We start from the raw sequence: 6,000 nt of genomic DNA, 5'->3' as shown, positions 1-6,000 counted from the left end.
GGACAATTTGGGGCTGTCTGCAAAGGAGAGTACCATCTGTATCCAGATAAAGAGCCATGGAGTTTGAACAAAGTGCAAGGACTATTCCCTTTAATTTAGAAAAAAACAGATATCTTATTGTCTGATCTTGTTATCTCTTAGATTTTTTTGTCTCTTCCTTAAGGATATGATTTCTCTCTCATCACACTCATTTGGATCAATGTACAACATGGAAACAAAGTAAAGACTGACAGATTGCTTTCCGTGGGGGGGGGAGAGTAAGATCGGGGAGAAATTGTAAAGTTCAAATAATATCTTTAATAAAAAAAGGACTAAAAAAGATATGTTCTTCATAGCCACAACTGAATAAAGCACTACTAACAGATGATTGATAGAGAATGGGAAATTTTGACTCAGTATAAAGAAAAACATTTTAAGGATTGGAGCTTTCCCATTGGAATAGGATGCATTGTGAAGGGGTGGCTTCCCCAATCATTGCATATATTTAGGAAGAGATTGGGTAACCACTTTTTCATGATGCTAAAGAGGATTGGATAAGATCCCAAACTGGGATGTCATCACTCCATGATACACTTACTCCCATTTCAGTGGGGGTTGTTTCACAACGTCTGAGTAGATTTCACATTCTTACATAAAGGACTAGACAAGATAGTTTGAAGAGATAAACATTGATAACAATAACTAGCCTTTATAAAGTGTCTTAAGATTTGCAAAAACACTTTGGGGGAAAAAGAAAAAACCTATATTTTCTAAAATATTTATAGTGTGGCAGCTAAGAACTGGAAATTGTGGGGATACTCATCAATTGAGAAATGGCTAAATAAGTTGTGTTATTGTGATGGAATGTTAAACTGGTTGATTTTAGGAAAACATGGAAAAATATGCCTGAAGTAATAAAAAGTGAAATGAGTAGAACCCAGAGAACAATATATATATATATATATATATATATATATATATATGCATATATGTATAGTAATAACATTATTGTTCAAAGAATAATTATGAATATTATAAATACTTGGCTCAACTACAAAGGAAGGTGCTATCCACCCCCAAAGGAAGAACTCATAAATAGAAGTATGTACATCATGGTTTAACATAAATTAATGTATCTGTGCCAAATGGTAGTCTTTTCTAATGCAGGGTAGGGAGGGAGGGAGGGAAGAAGTTTGGAAATAAAAGTGTAACAAAAATTAATTTTTAAAAAGATTTGCAAAACACTTGCTATCTCATTTGATCCTCACAAACAGTTCTGGTAGGTGAACACTAATATAATACCCATTTTATAGACAAGGAGACTGAGGGATGGCAAGGTTAGTTGACTTGCAAAGTCAGTATCTGACTTAGTTAAGATACCATTGAGTTAGGAGTCAACTCAGATTTTCCAATCCGTAAGCCCTCTGTTTTACACTCTGCACTACCTCATGCCTATGCTCATTACATGAACACTGTTGGAAGAACTACTCCTATTGGTGGACCAGGTGCATCATCTATACATCCCATGCAAACGATTATCGGGTCATACATAAATGGAATTCACAGTACAGCAGTACTGAACTCTATTGGGAGTTTCAGAACCTGGAACCACGGACAAGGTACTTCACTCATCTGAAAATTGAAGGATTTAGACTAGATAGCTTCTTGAATTCCTTTCAGGCTTGACCTTTGGGGCCAAGAGACCTAGAAGTAGGGCCTCTAGAGTCATGGTCTGACCCTTTCTTTCTAAAGAGAGGTTGAGACTTTCCCAAGCTCAGAGTTAGGATGTGATCAAGCTAGAATAGATCACATCTACTGACTCTAAATCTGACTCTTCACATCACATCTGCAAAATCACTGTATTAAATTACATGGGATCCATCTGAAAATGCCTCCTTCTATTACTTTTTTTTTTCCTGTGGACATCTTCAGACAGTAAATAGAATTTTTCAAATTCCTTTAATAAGAGACTAATTCATGAACTCTTTTGTTCATCCAAATTTCTTCACCTTTTGCATTAAAGGAGATACTGGTATGTTTCTCTTTCAGCTTTGGAGTGTTTGCAACTACCTGCCTGAAACATCCCGTTGTAGGGCATTTATCTATATTTGACCCACTGGGCATGGGTCAAAACGCAGTCCAGTCCAGATTTTAGAACAAGATGGAGAGCTCATTTCCCCAGCTACACTTCAGCTAGCTTCATTTCCAGTTGCTTGGCCACATCAAAGACTGACAGTTGTATGGTTCCCAAGGTGGCCCCAGGACTCACTCCTAGATCCTACCTTTTGAACCTAGACTGTGAGTGCATAGGAACCTCTCAGTTTTGGTCTGCCACCCACTCAGAAGCCCAATCTCCATTTCCTACAGCTGCCGAGCTGTTTGTAGGTAGCTGAAGTGTAGTAATGATGAAAGCCTTGGTTTTGAGGCCAGAGGGCTTCTGCTTAGGTTACAACTTCCTGAGTCATACTGAGCCTGTCTTGAAAATAAAAGGGTTGGCCTCCATCCCAGTCAGTTCTGGTTCCATGACTACAGAAGAAGTCTCCCTCCAATACTGTTTCAGCCTTTTCTAGGAGCTTTCCCTCCCCTTCCTACTGTGTTTAGCTGTTTAGTTTCCATGTTATGTGTTCTTTCTCCATTGGTCTAGGAAGTAGTCCTACCTGGGAGAAGGGATTACTGCTTTGTCTTTGTGACTAGTGCTTAGCCAAGGCTCTTAGTCAGCACTTCTTGTTGATGATAATGACTGTCTCTTATTTTCTGGATATCAATGTCCTCCCCTGAAGAAATGGAGGGGGGGTGAAGAAGACATTTTCTAAGAGTCCTGGTCTGCCATTCTTGCTTTTCATGGAGTCCGGGGTTTCTTATCCCTCGGGAGCTGCTTTAATTCTTCTTAGACTAATACGTGTTGCCCATCAACTCTGGGCTTCCTCCTGGGCCATAACAATGTCTCCTCTTACAAGAATCTTTCTCTAAAGTAACACCTTGGGGATGGGCATATGTGAAATGAAGAGTAGGAGTTCTCATCCAAAGGTCTCTCCAGGATGACATAGGGCCATAGACACAGGGGGAGTTCAAATACTACATATCCTGAAACTGAGGCCCCGAGAGAGGGACGGATTTGTCCCAAATGGCACCAGATCAGAGATGCAGAGGGAGAGAAACCCTGGAGAGCGCTGGGTTCCTTTTATAGGTGAGGTGACTTAGGTTTAGGGAATTTCAGGGAGGAGGAGGGGGAGGAGGGAAAGGGGAAGCATTTGAAGAAGGAAGGGGAGGAAGAGGAAGAGAAGGAAGGAGAGGAGAAGGGGAGCAGGAGGGAAAGGAGCAGGGGAGGAGGAGGAAGAGGAGGGGAGGAGGAGGAGGAGAAGGAGGAGGGGAGGAGGAGGAGGGGAAGGAGGAGGGGAGGAGGAGGAGGGAGAGGAGGGGAGGACTTCGAGTAGGAAGGGAGGAGAGGAAGAGAAGTTAGGAGAGAAAGGGGAGAAGGGGAGGACTGAGAGGGGTGGGGGAAAGGGGGAATGAGGGGAGAACAAGAAGGAAGAGGAGGAGAAGCTGGAGGAGAAAGAGGAGTGGAATGGGAGGGGGAGGGGCAGAGGAGGAGGGAGAGGAGAGGAAGGGGGGAGGGGAGGCCCGGGCGCAGGCCGAGCAGAGGAAAGCGGCGGCGGCGGCGGCGGCGGCTGGCCGGGGACTGCGGGCGCGTGCGCGCTGGGCGCCCTCCCCAGGCGCGCGGCCGGGCGGGGCCGCGCGGCGGGCGCGCGCGCGCTGGGCAGCCGCGGCCCCGGGCGGGCGGGCCTTGACGTGGCACTCCGGGCCGGGCGGGCGGGCCGGGGGCGGGGGCGGGCCCGAGGAGCGGCGGCGGCGGCGGGGCGGCCCGGGAGCGGAGCGGAGCCGAGCGGCCGCAGCCAGCCAGGTAGGCAGCCCCGCGCCCCGCCCGCGGCCCCCGGGACCCCTGCTGCGGGCCCGCGGCGGCACGGACCTCCGTGGGCCCGGAGATCCCCGGGTCCGCCCCTTCTTGTTCCCGCCGGAGAAACGGAGGCTCGGGACTTGCCCAAGGTCTAGCTGTCCGAATGGGGATTCGAACCCAGGGTTTTTCTCGGTGGCACCCGGGGGCTCCTCTCCCCCCGCCCCCATGAGCTTTGCCTGGGAAGACAGGCCGAGTCATTGGCAAAACCCGGGGCGGGAGGTGGGGGGAGTGTTGACTTGATTGTGTCGGGCGCTGCTAGGTGGGCGGGGTCCGGGGTCCGGGGCTGGGGCCCGGGGGGCCGGGGGCCGGGGCACTGGGGCCCGGGGGGCCGGGGGCTCGAGGCTCCTTCCCTCGGGGGGACTCTCCTTCCCTGCCTGTCTGCGCTTGAGTCAGGGTCCGCAGGGTCAACCCGCTGCGTGTGTGTGTGTGTGTGTGTGTGTGCCTGTGCCGGCATGTATGTGCGTGCGTGTCAGTGTCTCTGACTGTGTGCGTGTCTATGTGTGTGAGTGTGTAAGTGTGTGTGTCTGTGTGCGTATGTCAGTGTGTCCGTGCGTGTGTCCGTGCGTGTGCGGGCTGCGCCGGGAAGTTTGACGTGGCAGGCGGCGCGGGCACGGGGCTTGCTTGCGGGAAGCTGCCGCAGCCCCGGGGGTGCCCGCGGGGAGCCGGCAGGTGGCCCGGCCCGCAGGGGTGTGTTGCCGGCCCGAGCCACCCGGCTGGATGGGCTGGCCCAAAGCTGGGGCTGCCACGTCTCCCTGGTGGCCGGGGGGAGGAGGGAAGCGGCTGGCCCCGGCGCACGGGCCCTGGGGCCTGGCCTCGGCGGCTCCTCTTGGCTTCTGGGCTGCAGGGGAAGGAAATCTGCCCTAACCCGGTGACACTCAAGGGAGTGCCGAGCCGATGGGTGTTAAGGATGGCAGTAGCCCCCAGCGTCCCCTTAGCAGCGTCCGATGTACAAAAAGCGTCCCAAGGAGCCGGGGCTGCTGGTCCCCGAAGAACTCCGGCTCCTCCAGACCGAGGGCCTTCCCCATCCTGGGGCTGTGCCCCCCGCCCGCCCCGGGGCCCGGCAGGGACAAACTTCTGGCCTCTTAAAAAGCAGAAACTGAAGGGCAGTGCATCAGAGGCAACAGGACGGGAGGGGAAGTCAGGAAGCCATTTTTCCCATCAAAGTTCATGGGCATCCTCCAGCCCCAATGGAGAGCCAGGTGGCCTGCTTTGTCCTGCTCAGCCACTTGCTCTCTGAATAACCTGGGCCAATCCTCAGCTTCTCTGAGCTTCGGGGCCTTTATCTAATAAAAAAAGAAAGAAAGAAAGAAAAACAAAACTGAGGGAGTAGAAAACAGAAGTGCCAAGTCCAAGAGGAATTTTCAATCTAAAGAAATACAACTCAATGTAAGGGATAGCATTGCACTTCTGATGGTTTGGGACCTTGGCGTTGGAGAAGGGAGAAGGGAATTAGAAGAAATCCCAGAACCTGAGAGGAGAAAGAGCTCTGAAAATCATCATACCCATTTTAAAGATGGGGAAACTGAGGCACACATATGAAGTGAGCTTCCTGAGTGGCAGACCAGGACTTGAACACAATCCTTTCATCTTACTTCATCTTCCACAATATCGCAAAAGAGATTCCTCATCAACAAATGGCTCTTTTTGGGTGTGAAAACCAAGAAAAAAAAGATTTTAGGATCACAGATTTAGAACGGGAAGGGAGAACTGATCCAACCCATGCTCCTCCTTTTACAGATGTAGAAACTGAGACCAGGACAGAGTCAATAAGTCACATCTTTCCACTTCTGTCCATAGGGTAAAATGGAGTCCAATGTTTGAGAAGAATCCAAATGAAACCCCAACCAATAAACAACTGTTACAGAGTTTGACATTTCCTCTGCCTGGCTTTTTGGAGAGATCCACGTAAACTGAGCATCATTTTATGCATAAGGGAGAATATTACAATCTTCCTGCAAAGTTCTTTGTTGACCTTCCGATCCATTTTAAGGCCAGCCCAATATCTTCCTCACAGCAAGCTGGGAAGGGATTAGAGGAGGTTGTGATAGACACAGCTAGTAAAACAA

At 49.8% G+C, this 6,000-nt stretch overlaps 1 protein-coding gene across 3 annotated transcripts in view; it reads left to right on the top strand.

The window, feature by feature from the left end:
- Nucleotides 1–3,822: 3,822 nt before the first annotated feature.
- The window catches only part of SEC24D (SEC24 homolog D, COPII coat complex component), a 119,052-nt gene continuing 116,874 nt past the window's right edge, over nucleotides 3,823–6,000 (top strand). For all 3 annotated transcript variants that reach the window (XM_074228313.1, XM_074228312.1, XM_074228311.1), the window contains exon 1: nucleotides 3,823–3,880. The gene's annotated coding sequence lies outside the window, so the exon portion shown is untranslated. The remainder of the gene's footprint in view (nucleotides 3,881–6,000) is intronic.

Source organism: Macrotis lagotis, chromosome 3 (genome assembly GCF_037893015.1).
Source record: "Macrotis lagotis isolate mMagLag1 chromosome 3, bilby.v1.9.chrom.fasta, whole genome shotgun sequence".
In the NCBI taxonomy this organism is placed as follows: domain Eukaryota; kingdom Metazoa; phylum Chordata; class Mammalia; order Peramelemorphia; family Peramelidae; genus Macrotis; species Macrotis lagotis.
The sequence above is the reverse complement of the archived record's forward strand: the minus strand, read 5'-3'. Positions and strand labels throughout refer to the sequence as shown.